Genomic DNA, 17,027 nt, shown 5'->3' on the forward strand with positions numbered 1-17,027 from the left:
ACACACTAATGCTTACGGGTGCAGGGGGTGAGGGGATGGGATGCTTACGGGTGTGGGGGGTGAGGGGATGGGTGAAATAGGTGATAGGGATTAGGGAGCACGCTTGTGATGAGCACAGGGTGTTGTACGGAAGGGCTGAATTACTGTATCATTCACCTGAAACTAATACTACACTGCCAACTAAATGGAATTCAAATAAAAATGTTAAAAAATATATGTGGCAGAGACTGCACTGTCACATGGAACTAAGCAGAAATAGTAAGAAGGTTACTAAAAGCTAAAGGATTTTATTGACAAGGAAATCAACTTCCTCTAAAAAAGTATGTGAATGAAAACCAATTCTAGGACCTCTAAACTCAAACCAACAGACTGCAGCCGCCAAGGAAGGCAAACTCTGTAGATTTGGAACATCCACTTCATATGTGACCAGAAAGGGGAACCATCCAGAAGGGAAGGCCATAAAGAACAATGGAAAAAGGAACTTCTCTAAAAAACCATAATTAGGGTCCAAGGAAGAAACTTGGGTAGGTACGGTGGGACTTCTCAGTGACCTCACGCACAGCAGGTTTCCTTGTCATGCTGGATCAGTGCTTCCTGTATGTTTCCCATTCTTCCCATTCTTCCCATTCTTCCCTTTCTAAATGGGAGTGATTATAGGAGATATGAAGCAGTTATCTTCTGCTTCACCATTAGGAAAATTTCATAGTCCGTAAACTTCAAGGAAGCACATTTCAACCTAAGAGGGAGCACTGCGCCCTCACTTGAGATTCTTGGCTTTGCCCTGGATGCAATAAGTGGGGAACTCTAGGATCTTCCTACTAAAGAGGCAGGAAAAAGGATGTGTATGGCTATTTCATGACCAGAAAGGTGAAGTATAAGAAAAATGGCTGGCTGCTTACTAAAATACATGTACTCCTTCGTTTTTGGTTTTGGTTTTTTTTTTCTTTCCTGAGCTCACTTGACAACTTTTCCAGCCTCCTTTGATGTTAGCTGTGGGCATGTGACTGAGTTTCAGCCAACAGAATATGAATGAATTAGTGTTTGCTACTTCTAGAACTAACCTATAAAAACTTTCTATATGTACTCATTCATCTGGCTAACATGGAGATGGCCCCCACAGTGATGCTGGAAATAATGTGATGAAGAGGGCAGAGCCTGGGACATCCTGGACCCTGAATGACTACATGAAGGAAACCTACTCAACCAACTTGTTTCTCTCTTTCACACTGCTGTGAGAACAAGAAATGACTGATAGCATTTGAGCCTCTATACATTTTATATTTGTTTGTTACAGTAGGTAGTATCACCCTGACTAAAACAAGTACGTATAGATGTCTCTGTATAAATTATTAAACTGTAATTTTCCTAAAGAGCATTATTAAGGTCCTCAAATACAGAATGTCTTTGAAATCTGTTCCGATCAAACTGTATTTTTTTTACATATATGGTCACACAGAGCAATCCTAACAATGATAACACCTAACACAGAAAAAGGCATCCCCAAATTAATAATTATTATTTATGTGTAAGAAAATTATAAGCTCTGTTAAAAATCTATTTTTCTATTCATAACAATCTTCAGATTTAATATTACAGTAATATTTAAGAATGTACAAAGACAAAAAGTCAAATAAATGAAATCTTCACCTCTCATAAACCATGTAGCTATCACATCTAAGAAACACAATCTTACAATTTCAGAAATGAAACCAAGACATCACCTAATCCTATATTCTCACTTATTATTATTCAGAACATTAATAAAAGCATCATAAAAAATATCAATAGATATGTTATAATTTATTCATATAGCAATCCATTTGCATAGTGTTTTGCATGTACTAATTGTAAAGAGGAGTCAAGTTATTTTAATCTTGATTATGTGAGGTTAGAAAAAATACCACTCCAATTTAGGAGAGAAGTTTAAATAAATAAATACACAGACATTATTCCCTCTTCGGTTTAGTTTTGTCTGTTGCCTTTATGGAATAGCTTAAATTTTTAAAAAGCAAATTACTAAGGCTAGCTACCAAAACGGTCACTCACTATGCTTCCCTCAATTCCTGCTTGGTCATTTAAACCAACATCCTAACAGAGATAATACTTTAAAGGCCAGTATTGTATTCTTTCCTTACCTGTAGTAAATAAAAAAGGAAGGGATCCACACAGAATATCTTTTCAACAAAAGGAATTAGATTTTACTGATTTTAAAATGTACTTTAAATGAACAAAGTGATACCAAAAAAAGCTAAAGAATCTATATTTTTATAAAGGCCTATACTCTATGAATTGACCATTTTATAGGTATATAGCCTGTGAATATAAAATCTTTAACAGAATTTCAACTTAAGAGATACATTAAAGAGGAACTAGCTTTAAATTTTTGTTCCCTATGATTTTGGTAACTGATAATCCTTACCCAGAATTTCAAAAATTAAAACTTTAGTCTCTGAAATTATTCTATTCAATTCATTTATTCTATTCTATTCTTTAAGCAAAATAAAATTTTAACAAATGTTGAAACAAAAAAAGTCTGAAGAACACACCCATGCACAAATGACTTACATTTTATTAGCTGTAACAAACACAAGAAGAAAGAAAATATTTTACTTTCCTAATAAACACACTGAGGCTATTTTAAATGATCTAAAGAGATTCCCATTCACGCGTATGGTGCAAACTGTCAGTGTCTCAGACATCTAGAACCTCTAAAATGTTCTGACTTTTCTTTGTTCTTCAAAGCCTTGCAGTAATCATCATTCATTTCTATTGCTTTGATGGTTAGATAGCAAACTCCCAAGAAATCCAGGGAGACATTAGCACATAGAGCCGCAATTTCTAATAAGACAGCTATTTGCATACAAGATCAGCCACAATTTAAAATGTGTTGTGATAGATGTGGAAAGGGAATAACAGATTTATATTAGCATGTACAATACCAAGATTGTTTTCACAATTTAATTCCTTGGAGATTACATCTCATCACCTTCTTTTATAAAGAACACCACATTCCCTGAGGAACTAACTTGCTCTGAGACCCAGCTAAACTAAAATATGGATTAATAAGATAATATTTATTATTTATGAATTTCGCTGTAGGAATGATTTCAGATTAAATCATCAGAGAAGTTTTTAACATTCTTGAAACTTGATAACACATACTTAAGGAAGAAAAAAATGCTAATTTTATTTAATGCCTAAATTGCATATTAAAATATTTCATAATTAATTTTTATTTAATTAAAACTTCACACTCTTCAGGACTTTTCAGATTAAAAGAGAGTGTTTTTGTTTTTAATATCCTTTCTTAACCTGAATTTTACACAGTAATTTGCCACACGTATTTTTAAGTATAATATGTGACCTTTAAAAACAAACAAAGGTAGTACAATATCCTATCACATTCCAACCAAGTTATTTTATTGCTCATTTATACCTTTTTTATGAACTCCAGAAAGAACAAGTAAAGAAATAAGAAACCTGAAGCCTTCACATATGTCTCTGCTTCCAGAAAAAGCATTCAATCCAGACTGTGACATTTAAATACAGATCAAAACACAGGTTATTAAAAAATTCAACCCATGACCACAGAAAAAATAATCAGTTCAGTTTTTAAGGCTAAAAGACCCTTCCTTAAAAAAAATTCTTACTTTAGAATGAAGTTATAAATAGGCAGAAAAGATGTTTGGTTATGGCTGGATCAGAATTGAGAACCAATTGTGAAAATAAAATCTTATGCCAGATGTTGGGATGAACAAAGTAATGAGTAAGTAAAGAAGGCACTTGTCCCTGATCTGATGCATTCATTATTCCCAGACTGATGTTTTTAAAAATTCAAAGCCGATCATGTAAGCAACATATTTAAGTCATCCAAATAATGGCCCATTTCCTAGATAAAGCAAAAACTCTTTTACAGAACCATTAATAACACACGTTTGCCATGTGTTCCTTACTCATAGTTCCGATGCATTATCAAATTCAGCTCTTAGTTCCATGATTTTGACAAGCTCATTCACATTTTTATGAATTTTCTCGTGCTCTGCAATGTACTTTAAATGTCATTTTCATATTCCCCCACTTGTGGAATCTATATTTTGATATTTTAAGCAAGGGCACATGATTCAGATTTCCAGAGATAATTCTCCACACTTAAGGAAATGAAAAAAGTAAGTCATTTGGGAGACTATCAAAAATGTGACACAGTAGACAATGTATACTTTGACATAAATATAATATCGAGATAAGTTATTACAAGCAGGAACAAATTCCTATTGTGTAAAACTGGAGAGCTAACCAGTGGTCTTCTTAATGTTTTCAGGGATCAAAGTGACCACCTCATCATTAATTTGTCAAATTAATTTCCTTTATAGCTGCAGAAAAAAAATGTCAAAACTTGAATATATGAAAAGGTGATTTCTAAAATCCTGATCACTAGCCAACACTGACATAAAAATTCATAAGAAAGAAAATTCATAAGCTGTGAAACCCCAAAAAGTCATATACCAGGAAAGGAACCTTAGTTGTTGATCCTCATCCTTCAGCCATATGATGGAACTAAAATGAATACAGTATTAACAAATAGTGCTGGAACAACTGTATATTCTTATGGGAAAACAAAGCCAAAATTAGACCACTATCTCACGCATGTCTGGCTCCCTGCTCAGTGGGGAGCCTGTCTCTCCCTCTCCCTCTGCCCCTCCCCCAGCTCCTGCTCACTCTCTCTCTCTCTCAAATAAATAAATAAAAATCAATTGAGGATAAATCATAAATCTAAACAAAAGAGCTAAAACAATAAAGCTACTAGGAAAAGAAGAGATTACCTTATAACCTTGGAGTAGGCAAATATATCTTAGAACACAAACAGTATAGGTTATAAAGGGAAAAAAAGGAGGATGTACTGAACTTCATCAAAATTAGATTTTGCTCATTAAAAACAAGTGTGCACTGAATTCTACCCCTTCCTACCTACTTGAAAAGCCCAATCATTTTTTTTCCTGTCCTTTCACCCCCCCCCCACTTTCTACTGGCTCCTTCTAGTTATTATGTAGACAGTTTGTAAATACCCACAATACTTGTATCTGAAAAAAGAACTTGCATCCAGAATGTATAAAGAACTACTACTACTACTAATACACAACATACATCCCAATAAAAAAAAACAGGTGAAAGACTTGAACAGAAACTTCATCAAAGAAGATATACAGATGACAAATAAGCACATGAAAAAGCTCAAGAGCATTAGTAGACAGCAAAATGGAAATTAAAATAAGAATTAAAATATTACTACACCCACTAGAATGGTTCAAATAAAGCTTTACTATACAAAATATTGGGAGGATGTGGAGCAACTGAAATTCTGGTACATTGTTGATGGGAGTGTAAAATCACAACCACTTTGGAAAACTGGCAATTTCTTACAAAATTAACTGCCAGAAATTCCATTCCCAGGTATGTATCTAAATACACACACCCACAAAAAAAGCTTTGTACAAGGATGTTCATAGTATCTTTATTCATAATAGCCAAAAATTGGAAATAGCCCTCATGTTGAACAGAAGAACTGATAAACTGTGGTTTATTCATCCAGCGTAATATTACTCAGCAAAAAATAAATAAATAAATAAATAAATAAATAAATAAATAAATAAATACTGATAATGGGCAACAATGGTGAAAAATCTCAAAAACAGTGTGCTGAGTGAAAGAAGCGATGCTCTTTTAGAACTAAATTGAGTGAGTATTCACCAGTTTTACATGCCCTTGTAACATCATTTAACAATAGTGATCCCTGCCTCTTTCCTGAAACACTCATTAAAACGCTTACTTCCCATGGGCGAAGGAATATATAAGAGGTAAGAAAGCAGAGTGGAAAGCATAGACAAATCTATTACAAAATAAGTAAAGGGAAGGGGAGAGATAGGATATTACTCAGAGAGGGAGAAGTTAAGGAAGATTTTTTTGTTGTACTTTGTTTTGTTTTATTCTTGAGGGTTCGTTTGTTTTTGCATGCAGATGGAAACTGGAGTCAGTCTAAATAATAAGTAGAAGGGGCCAGAGAAAGTGAGGGGGTGAAAAGACAGGAGAAAAAAAAAAAGATTGGGCTTATCAAGTAGGGAGGAAGGGATAGAATTCAGTGCACACTTGGAGTAATAATCACAGCAAACTACCTCTTTCATTTTAACAGTGAGGGGAAAAAAGGATGGATAAGAGTAATGCAACTTTTGAGGTTTGGTAGTCCAGAGCAAAGGAAGTTCCACCTGGCAACTCCACGTTCATGATGAAGTAGGAGGCATGATTATCTTCGAAGAGTGAAATAGAAGGTAGAAACTTTGGAAATTTGAGTGCAGAGGCTGGAATTTATGCTGGGGAAAATTTATGCAGGGGGATAATAGAAAGGGCTGTCCAGAGGAAACAGGATTAATGAGAAACACTATGATACCAAATTAATTTGGTAACCATGAATCTATGGTGGCATTAAACTACATGATTGAAAATAGCATGTTTTTTTGGTTTTTGTTGTTGTTGTTGTTGTTGTTTTCTGAGTGCTCAGCTGCTCACTGCGGGCTTTGGGAAGGGATAGATAGCTGGATTAAGCAAAGTTCAGGTTTTCCCAGGGAGGCATGACAGAAAGGCAGTAGGGCAAAAAAGTTCAGGATACTCTATAAAGTGGATAAAGTGATGTGCCATGGCATCTAAAACTAGAGAAGGAAGTGAAGACAGCAGAGGGTGTAGAGTTAAGCAGAAAGGAAACCAATTTTCGGACTTAAAAATTTGCATGAGGTCAAATAACCAAAGTTTGGGGAAGAAAAGAACTAGAATTTCTTTGACTAGAGAACTAAAGGTTATTAACAGAGAATATGGAGTGATTGATGTTATTACTGAGATGGAGCGGGTTATAATCCAGAGTGACTAAAGTAATAGGAAACCAGCAAGGCAGACAAGTTAAGGAAATGAGGGCCAGGATAGTGCAAACATCACACATGTGGAGAGTGAAGGCACCAGGATGGCTGAAGGATCTGGGCTAAGGAGGAAAGACTCGAAGTTAGGAAGACGGAGGAGTGACCACGCTTAACAGCACTAAGGAGGCTGAGGTTCCTAAGTCAAATGGAATCAACTACAAAGGAGCTGGGTTTCTTGTTTCATTTGTCTTCTTTGTTTTTTATATGCATGGAAAAGTAAACAAACTAGAAGCAGCAATAAGAAAATAAGAAGATAACAATCAGACTTTTGATCCACAGGTATGTGGAGAATTAAAGAAAGAAGAGTCTCCACTTAGAAGGCTTTAGGGAAATGGTGTCTATGAGAAAAATCAGGTTTCAATTAATGTCAAGAGGTAAAAGTGATAATCAATGAAGTGCTTGAGGATGGATAGGGTTCAAGAGGGATATAAAGAAAAATAGAAGGAAGAGAATGGCAAGAGATTGGTCCAGTAAAAGAATAAAAATAAACCATAGAATAACATGGGCATAAGTGTTAAATGTGGAGAGGGGAGGACAAATAGTTAAAGGTGTCATCTTGGAGAGCAAATAAAGATAACAGGAATGCATAATATCTCTTTTTTTTTTAAGATTTTATTTATTTATTCGACAGAGATAGAGACAGCCAGCGAGAGAGGGAACACAAGCAGGGGGAGTGGGAGAGGAAGAAGCAGGCTCACAGCGGAGGAGCCTGATGTGGGGCTCGATCCCATAACGCCGGGATCACGCCCTGAGCCGAAGGCAGACGCTTAACCGCTGTGCCACCCAGGCGCCCCAGGAATGCATAATATCTTGAATTAGGTTATCTCAAAACTGCATTGAGTACTCAGGCTTCTTCAGGAGTCAGCTGTGGCCTAGGTAAAATGAGGAAATCCCAGTCCCTCTGGTAAGGGTCAGCTGGCTGGAACTGAGCACCTCAGAAGAAACACTCAGATCTCTAGAGTCTAGTTAGGTCCCAACTCACCAGGAGCGACTAGAGGCTCTAGGCCAGCGTTTGTCAAAATGCTGCTCACCCAACACCATCAAGAGTTATGTGGGACGCTCATTAAAATGCATTTTCCCCCATCATAGTCCTACTGAATCAAAAGCTCGAGGACTCAGGTCCATGAATCTCCAGGGGCTTTTTTTGTGGTTTTTTGTTCGTTTTTGTTCTTGTTTTTTGGCCATTAATGTTTAAGAATCACAACTTTTCTTTTTAACCAGCTTATAGATAATTCTGTGCACTAACATTTGAGAAGCGCTGCTGGAAGTAGATGGAGGGCCTCAGCAGGGACTGTGAGATCCTTCAGCCTCTTCGGTGGAGGCTGAATAAGGCAGTATGACAAAACTGGGGAAGCTTTTAAAAATCGGCTAAAACTTCAGACTTTTCCTAAATTCAACAGGAAACTATAAGAGGGTATTGTGCAATGGGGTAATCAAATCAGATACTTTTTAATATGTTTAGAAAGGCTAGAAGTTTAGAAGATAATTAACAAGCTTAAAGCAAATCTGGGTACTTTCCAAAGGAAATCTACTAAGAGAGTAACACAGCGAGTAGAAAGGAAGAGACACTTTGGTGTTTGACTTTTCAGAATTTGGGAAGAGCAGAAAGGGGGTATGAAGCAGAGGAAAAGCTGAAGATAACGGTGCTTTTAAACTTGAGTGGTGATTAAGACACGAAGTCCAGGCCTGAATATCAAAGATACCCAGTCAGTAAGGTTGGGGAAAGACCAACGAAGCTGAACTTTTAATAAGCACCAACTCCCTGCCAGGGTTTTCAATCTCAGGTGGTACATGGACCAGACTTGACAAAACATTCGGTTAGAGAGATGGTATGCCATTAACAGAAATAGGTAATATAAGGAGGTAATAGGGAGAAATAGATAAGGGTAGGTGGAGAGGGTAGGGGAGTATTATAAATATACATTATAAAATGTTTATAATTATAATTGCTGTAAGAAAACAATGCTCTTGTTTTTCCTGAAACCCCATAGAACTGGTTTATCTACGTAAACTGTAGATAACTAATTCCCTGGTCTCCATCAAAAAATACCCACAAATATTTTACTTACTTTTATTTTAATGCCTTTTTAATGCACAGATTGTTGTGGCATCTGGACACATGACATACTTGAAAACAACACATTAAATTTATACTGCCCAGAATAGACAAAAATCCGCCTTGCGTGTACCATCAACAATGCTCATCACTGGGGGAAGGGGATGCTGCAGTAGCAGGGTCCCATGGAATTATTATTCTTTAAATTCCAAACTTTGCACTAATATCAAAGGAATAAACACTTCAAATCTGAGAAGCAGAGAATTTCTACCAAGTAAGTGACCATGTTCTGAAGTGGAAAAATCATCATTACCATTTACAGAGTTTAAATTCAGCAAAATGGGAAATGCACTGCAGTTAATTTCTTGTACTATATTTGCAAAAGGAGATAGGTTAAACTAGGATTGGCCCACGATATAACTTTTAATTGTCAATAAAAAGTCATTAGTGACATAAACTATACTGTCTTTCAAATGAAGGATTGTATTATGTCAACTGTACTGTCAAAAAGTTTCTAAGGTTACAATAATGTGGTAGCAAATACATAAAACAGCAGACGCTGTTTTTACTATTACAAAGTGCTGACAGAAGAAGAGACACATAGCCAACCATACTGAAAGAGCAAAGACATCTACAATTCTAGCATAAAACCGATAAGGCAAGCATGATGTACCACTGCGTGCTAAGAGCTTACTGAGTCAAGAGGAATGAGAAGAAGCAAGTGTATGTTTGGTTTCAATGATCCTGAGGTAGAGAAAAGGCATTTTCATGTCTACTTTGACGGCTAACTAATACACCTTCAGACTATTTTTTTCTGATGAGACAAAGAGTAATTGAAAATAGGATTATAGATCTAAAGGTCACAAGCCTTGATATTTCAATACTTATGATCCCTTTAAACTGGTTATTTTAAAAGAATTATATGAAACCCAAGATTGTTTCAATTATCATATAGATAATAAAAAGTTCTATTCTGTCCAGATGGTACCAAAAACTGGTGGCTAAAGGATGAGGGAAAACAATAAGCTCTAGATGCAAACATCTCAGATGGCATCTATTCTTATCTCTATAATTCCTAAGTAAACAGATATAGATCTATTTTATCATAATTTCTCAATATGAATTCCCTTTCCTTGGTTCTCAAGTAACATTAGAGAATTCTTATCATTCAGAGCTTTCAATAAGTTACCAGAGACAAAGATTTACGGACAAAAACTACGTTTTTTTCTATGTAGTCCAAGTTTAAACACATTTCAGTGGGAATGTCCAAATAATATATGTGTTCAGTGTAGATGAAATGTTCTGATACACTCTAAATCAAACAAAATCAGAATAACCAAGTTTGACTTACTTGAAGTTAACAGCTTTTATTTTTCTTAGTTTGCATGTATCTTACATTGAAGCAAACATGAACCAAGTTCCCCAAATATGGTCATTTTAGGACAATATATTAACAACTTTGGGAAGTCTACTGAAAAGCTTTTCTGAGTCTCTACATGTGCCTGTTGATCTCTTAAAGAGGACTTGAATATGTCATTTCCAATGTTACTTGACCAACTTCTCAAATTTTGCACATTATCATCTCATGAAGCCTCTATTTCATGTAATGTTTGGTGAAATAGAGGGATTATTGGAAAGCTGATTTAGAAGGATTATAAGGGAAGTGAATAAGCATCTTGTTGATGAATAAAAGATGTCAAGAACTGCCTAAAAGACATGCTTATTAGCTCCCAGCTTCATATAGGATAGGAATATTCTGCCAACAGAGACCTAGATTAGGGTGACCATATAATTTGCCATCCAAGCCAGAACATTTTGAGAGTGAAAGAGAACTCTGTGACACCAGGACAGCAAGTATAAACCAGGACTGCCCTGGGCCAACTCCTACTCCAATACACTCTTGCCCTAACTATAAAGTACACAAGTACGATTCACAACACACTGTACCTCAACTAGTTTTGTCTTTCATAAGGTGTTGCAGTAGAGGGAAGGAACGGCTCACTTCTGGAAAACTTACATTTCAGGAAACAAATGATTATTTTAGGCAATACTTGCTGCAGGCATGACGATACCACAATATCAGATTGTACTATGGGACAACCTGTCCTCATTTAAGAATCTCTCTGTGACATGTGGCACTACTGAGTACTTGGTCTTGAAACTAAGGTGTTGGTTTCCCAGCTAGCATTGCCTCAAGTCTCCCCTCTTCCATCTTGATTTCTTCTTGACCACCTTCATATGCACTCTTACTCTGCCTGTTAAACACTGGTGCTCCCGATAGTTCATCCATTCCACATAAGCTCTCCTTGGGTACCTCATTCCCTTGAATATATGTAACAAGGACCTATATCCCCAGCCCTGGCTTCTTCGATCATACATCTAGCATCATTCTGAGTATGACCAAACTGAATTTTCATCTGTCCCAATGACTGACTTGTTTTTCCGATGTTCTATCTCATTTATTTTCTAACTAAACTCAAGGAATGTCACAGAAGCAATGTTGTTTTCTTCTCGTTGCATGTTTTCTTCAACTGGTAGTGTTAACTTTGATCACTTTATTAAGGTGATACTCTGCCTGAGTTCCCCACTGTGAATTTAGTCTTTTCCTCTTTGTAATTAATAAGTATTTGGTTGGGGGTACTTTGAAATTATATAAATATCCTGTTCTTCCTCAAATTTGCAACTACTAGTTTAAGATTTATTGATATTTCATGCTGAATTAATCATATTCATACAGTTGTCAAATGATTTTTTTAAAAGATTTTATTTATTTATTTGACACAGAGAGAGACAGCCAGCGAGAGAGGGAACACAAGCAGGGGGAGTGGGAGAGGAAGAAGCAGGCTCCCAGTGGAGGAGCCTGATGTGGGGCTCGATCCCAGGACCCCGGGATCACGCCCAGAGCTGAAAGCAGACGCTTACGACTGAGCCACCCAGGCGCCCGTCAAATGATGATTTTCTAATTTCATCATTCCTTCTACACTTATTAGCTGGTATTCTATGGTATGAAAAGTGTTTTCTTCTCCCTATTTATTCATTTTTGTGTTTATAACAGTATACACTCATAAATTGCTGTTTTATTCAATGGGTTAAAATTCATTTATATCATTTGTTTATTTTGATGCTCAGATTGTCCTGGATTTAGCCAATGAAAGGTCCTTCAAGTGATTTATATCTTTTTGACATAATGCCATCATTTTTTAAACACTTGCTATTTTCTGACATAATAAAATATTCAAGGTTCATCTTATACTTTTCCTGATCCTTCCCTGGAATCTCCCATTTCTCCCATGAGCCCTCACCTTTCAGTGTGGAATAGTATTTAGACATCAAGATCTGGGGACAGGATATGTTCCCTGATAATGAGTGATACCATTTCCCTGATAATGTTCCCTGATATGTTCCCTGATAATGAGTGATACCGTTTCCAAGCTTGTCAATGCACAGAGCTAGGGAACATTATGTATTGATGTGAACTCAGTGCTTCCAATTTCCAATCGAATGCCACACAATTTATTGTAGTTTTGCCCTTTCCACATTTATATTTGTAACTTTCGTCTCCAACAGTGACAAACCTATCAACATTATTATCAATGAAATTTGTCATATTCATTTTTTTTGTATAATATTTGGTAATGTAAAGTTAATATCTAAGATTTTGTAACTTGTAGATCACCCAGGAAACAATGGACAAAAGCCCATTTGAACTAAATCTAACAAGTAACTAACCTATGTTAATGTAGACCAACTTGAGGGTAATAGTAATATCAAATATTAAATATCCCACAAATGTCAGTCACATTATTTTATGCCTTAACAGACATGTGCTCCACTCTACGGCAAGAAAAATGAGACTTCTCTTAAAACAACTAGGCCTATCCCTAAAGTTGGCCATGGGGTCTACTTCTCAGAAGCATATGTTTGCATACGGGAGGAGTAGCTAGTGGAGTAAAATCAAGGTTCTTTAAAGATAAGGGTTAATGGAATTCTAAACAGACAACTAAAAGTGTCATTTCAATGTATGCATAAGTATTCATAAAAAAGAAATAGATTGAATATATCAAATTGCTAACATTCAAGACCTATAAAGATTTATATTATGCAATTACATGTATGTGTATTGATTCATCACTTAATCTAAAATTTGAAAATGATGGTTTTCACAATTTTTTCTTTTTTTCATTAAGCCTTTTAATTTCAGTATAGTTAACATACGGTGTTATATTATTTTAGGTGTATAATATAGTGATTCAACAATTCCATACAGTACTCAGTGCTCGTCATAAGTGTACTCTTTAATCCCCATCACCTATTTCACCCATGCCCCCAACCACTGCCCCTCTGGTAACCATCAGTTTGTGCTTTATAGAGTCTGATTTTTGGTTTCTCTCTCTCTTTTTTTCCTCTGCTCACTTGCTTTGTTTCTTAAAGTCTACATATGAGTGAACTCATATGGTATTTCTTTCCCTGACTGACTTATCTTGCTTAGCATTTTACTCTGCAGTTCCATTCATACTGTTGCAAACGGCAAGATTTCATTCCTTTTTATGACTGAATAATGTTCCATTGTATATATGTACCACTTCTTCTTTATCCATTCATCTATTGATGGACACTTGGGCTGCTTCCATAATTTGGCTATCGTAAATAATGCTGCTATAAAGATAGGGGTGCAAAACTCCTTTTAAGTTAGTGTTTTTGTAATTTTTTTGGTAAATATCCAATAGTACAATTACTGAATCATAGGGTAGTTCTATTTTTATTTTTTTGAGGAACTTCCATAACGTTTTCCACCGTGGCTACATGAGTTTTCATTCCCACCAACAGTGCAAGAGGGTTCCTATTTCTCCTCATCCTTGCCAATACTTGTTTTTTTATTTTAGCCACTCTGACAGGTGTGAGGTGATATCTCATTGTAGTTTTGATTGGCATTTCCATGATTATGAGTGATGTTAATCATCTTTTCATATGTCTGTTGGCCATCTGTGTGTCTTCTTTGGAGAAATGTCTGTTCATGTCTTACTTGTTTTTTGGGTGTTGAATTGTATAAGTTCTTTATATATTTTGGATAGTAACCCTTTATTGGGTATGTCATTGGCAAATTTCTTCTCCCATTCAGTAAGTTGACTTTTAGTTTGTGGCAATTATCATTTATGGCAATTATCACTTATGCTAATTATTAGTCATTTCAATGTGTATTACCTATTTCAAGTAATTAGGTTTTCAAATTCAACAAAAACATTCTGGAAAAAGTCACTTAAGTCCATCTGGAGAGAGCAAAAATATGATTTCACTTATATGTAGAATTTAAAAAAAAAACAAATGAACCAAAAACCTAAAAAAAAAACCAGAAACCAACTCATAGATACAGAGAACAAACTGTTGCTTGCAGAGTAAAGGAGGTGGGGGTACAGACAAAATAGGTGAAGGAGATTAAGAAATACAAACTTCTAATTATAAAATAACTAAGTCATGGGAAGGAAAGTACAGCATAGGGAATATAGCCAGTAGCATTGTAATACCAGTATACGGTGACAGATAGTACCTACACTTATCATAGTGAGTACTGCATATTGTATAGAATTGCCAAATCACTATATTGTGCAAGTAAAACTAATATAACATTGTATGTCAACTATATTTCAAGAATAGAAATGTTTTTAAAACTTCAAAAAAACCCACCTAGATTTGTCTTTCTTTCTCTCTCCTTCTCTTTGACTAACCACTTTAGGAAAAGCTAACTAAAAAAGAAAATTCTAGTTTGGTACATGGAAATTTCTAAGAAACATTCAATGTTAATATACCAGACCAGAACATATAAAAATTTGGTTGAGCCCAGTATTTAAAAAAACAAAACAAAACAAAACAAAAAAACATTGGAAGACCTTGACAAAATCATGCTATTCCCCTTCTTAAATGATTGCTAAATTTCCTTCAAATTAAAAAAAAAAAAAACTAGTGTACATGATCATACGTATCAGGTTAAGGATAATTATTTTCATGCCTAGCAACAAATCGTAGAAACATACAAATTGGATAGGCCCAGTAATAATACTACATACTTTTTAAACATATCTTTTAAAACCAATGAAAGATATGTTCACTGAGGTAAAGTTAATCTGAGTATATAAGGGGAAATAAACATCTCAAGGCAACCATCAGAATGCTCTTTATGGTTATTTTGTTTCTAATAGTTTCATAATTCTGTATGACTTACTAAAAAATAGCTTTATTAGTAAGTAAGTGTCAAAACTATAAAAATAACTAGTATACATCCAATTTCATAGAAGTTGCATTAAATGCATTCATTATATTGAAGTCTCATGTGATTATATCATTACCATTTTACTAATATAAGGATTTCTCAGACTGGTAGTTTTCAAACAGATTGTGTTATTAAAACTTATATTTATAAACAATGATGCAAATTGCTCATTTTTAAAACCACCAAACTATACTACCAGAGAAATACAATAAAAAGTATTGAGTTTAAGAACTGAGAAAATAATGTAGAAAAAGGTTAATGGGGAGAAGCACTGGGTTATTGGGGCGCCTGGGTGGCTCAGTCGTTAAGCGTCTGCCTTCGGCTCAGTGCGTAATCCCGGAGTTGTGGGATCGAGCCCCATGTCAGGCTCTTCCGCTGGGAGCCTGCTTCTTCCTTTCCTACTCCCCCTCCTTGTGTTCCCTCTCTCGCTGGCTGCCTCTCTCATCACCTACAAGCCCGTGAAGCATGGCAGGCCAGGCATTGGGGCCACCCACTCGTCCTGCTTCATCCCGCTCAAGTAGCCCATCTGCCCAATAAAGGCACAGACTTGCGTAAAAAAAAAAAAGCACTGGGTTATTAACTAATATACTTCTACTACGTAGAAACAAGCAAATAAAAATAGAGAAAAAAGTGCAAAAATACAAAAGTAAGCTTATTCTTTTTAAAGGATCTATTTATTTGAGAGAAGGAGATAGAGGTGGGAGGCAAAGGGAGAGAGAGTCTTAGCAAACTCCATACTGAGTGTCCAATGTGGGGCTCAATCTCATGACAGTGAGATCATGACCTGAGCCAAAACCAAGAGTTGGATGCTTAACCAACTGTGCCACCCAGATGGCTCTGAAAGCATATTAATATATTTCCATAACAATGGATCAATAGAGAAAAAAATACCCCAGACACGAACCAAAACGCAAATGAAAAAACCATAAATTCTACTTTGTACCAGGTTTTATTTCCCATTGCCTATTCCTTAATTCCTATTCTATCAAATATATAATGCTTTTTTTTTTTCAAGATGTATTCATTTATTCCAGAGAGAGACAGAAAGAGAGAGAGAGAGAGAGCAGGGGCAGAAGGAAAGAATCCCTGGGCAGACTCCCTGCTGAATGTGGAGCCACACCACGGAGCTCTATCCCGTGACCCATGAGATCACGACCTGAGCCAAAACCAAGAGTTCGAGGCTCAACTAACTGAGCTACCCAGATGCCCCTGTAATGCCTTTTATAAAGCATTTCATTTAAAAAGATGTCAAAGTATTGCTTGATAGCTGACCTAAAAGCATTCAGTTTCACAAAAAAGAAATAATTAAAGAAAAGCTATCAAGTGAAAATATGGAAGATATAGATTTATAATGGTTAAAAAGCAACAAAAGACTTTACATTCCAGCAATGCTATGGATTACTGAGATTAAAATATTTCAACTGCAAATTACCAAGAAATTATCAGGATTCTGCTTACATGAGTGTTCATTTTGTGAAAACTGAACATCTAACACTCTTGCGTTATGTTGTTTTATGTATTATTATGTATTTATAATTTATGTATTATACATCAATGAAAAGTTACAAAAAATACAGAATTCAGCTAACATAATACTTAGAAGAAAGAAATTAGACAAGAGACTGAAAAAAAAGAACTAAAAAGCACTAGGAAAAAAAGGAGTGAAGTCCCCCAAATTACAAGGAGTGATAAACTAAGAGCAATAAACAATGAAACAAAGATGCAAAAGAGATGAGATGATCAACAT

At 35.6% G+C, this 17,027-nt stretch overlaps 1 protein-coding gene across 14 annotated transcripts in view; it reads right to left on the bottom strand.

Moving 5' to 3' along the window:
- TRIQK (triple QxxK/R motif containing) overlaps positions 1 to 17,027 on the bottom strand; it is an 82,906-nt gene that overhangs the window by 40,817 nt on the left and 25,062 nt on the right. The gene's annotated exons all lie outside the window — the stretch shown is intronic.

The sequence above is a fragment of the Ursus arctos genome, unplaced genomic scaffold, assembly GCF_023065955.2.
Source record: "Ursus arctos isolate Adak ecotype North America unplaced genomic scaffold, UrsArc2.0 scaffold_6, whole genome shotgun sequence".
Taxonomy (NCBI): domain Eukaryota; kingdom Metazoa; phylum Chordata; class Mammalia; order Carnivora; family Ursidae; genus Ursus; species Ursus arctos.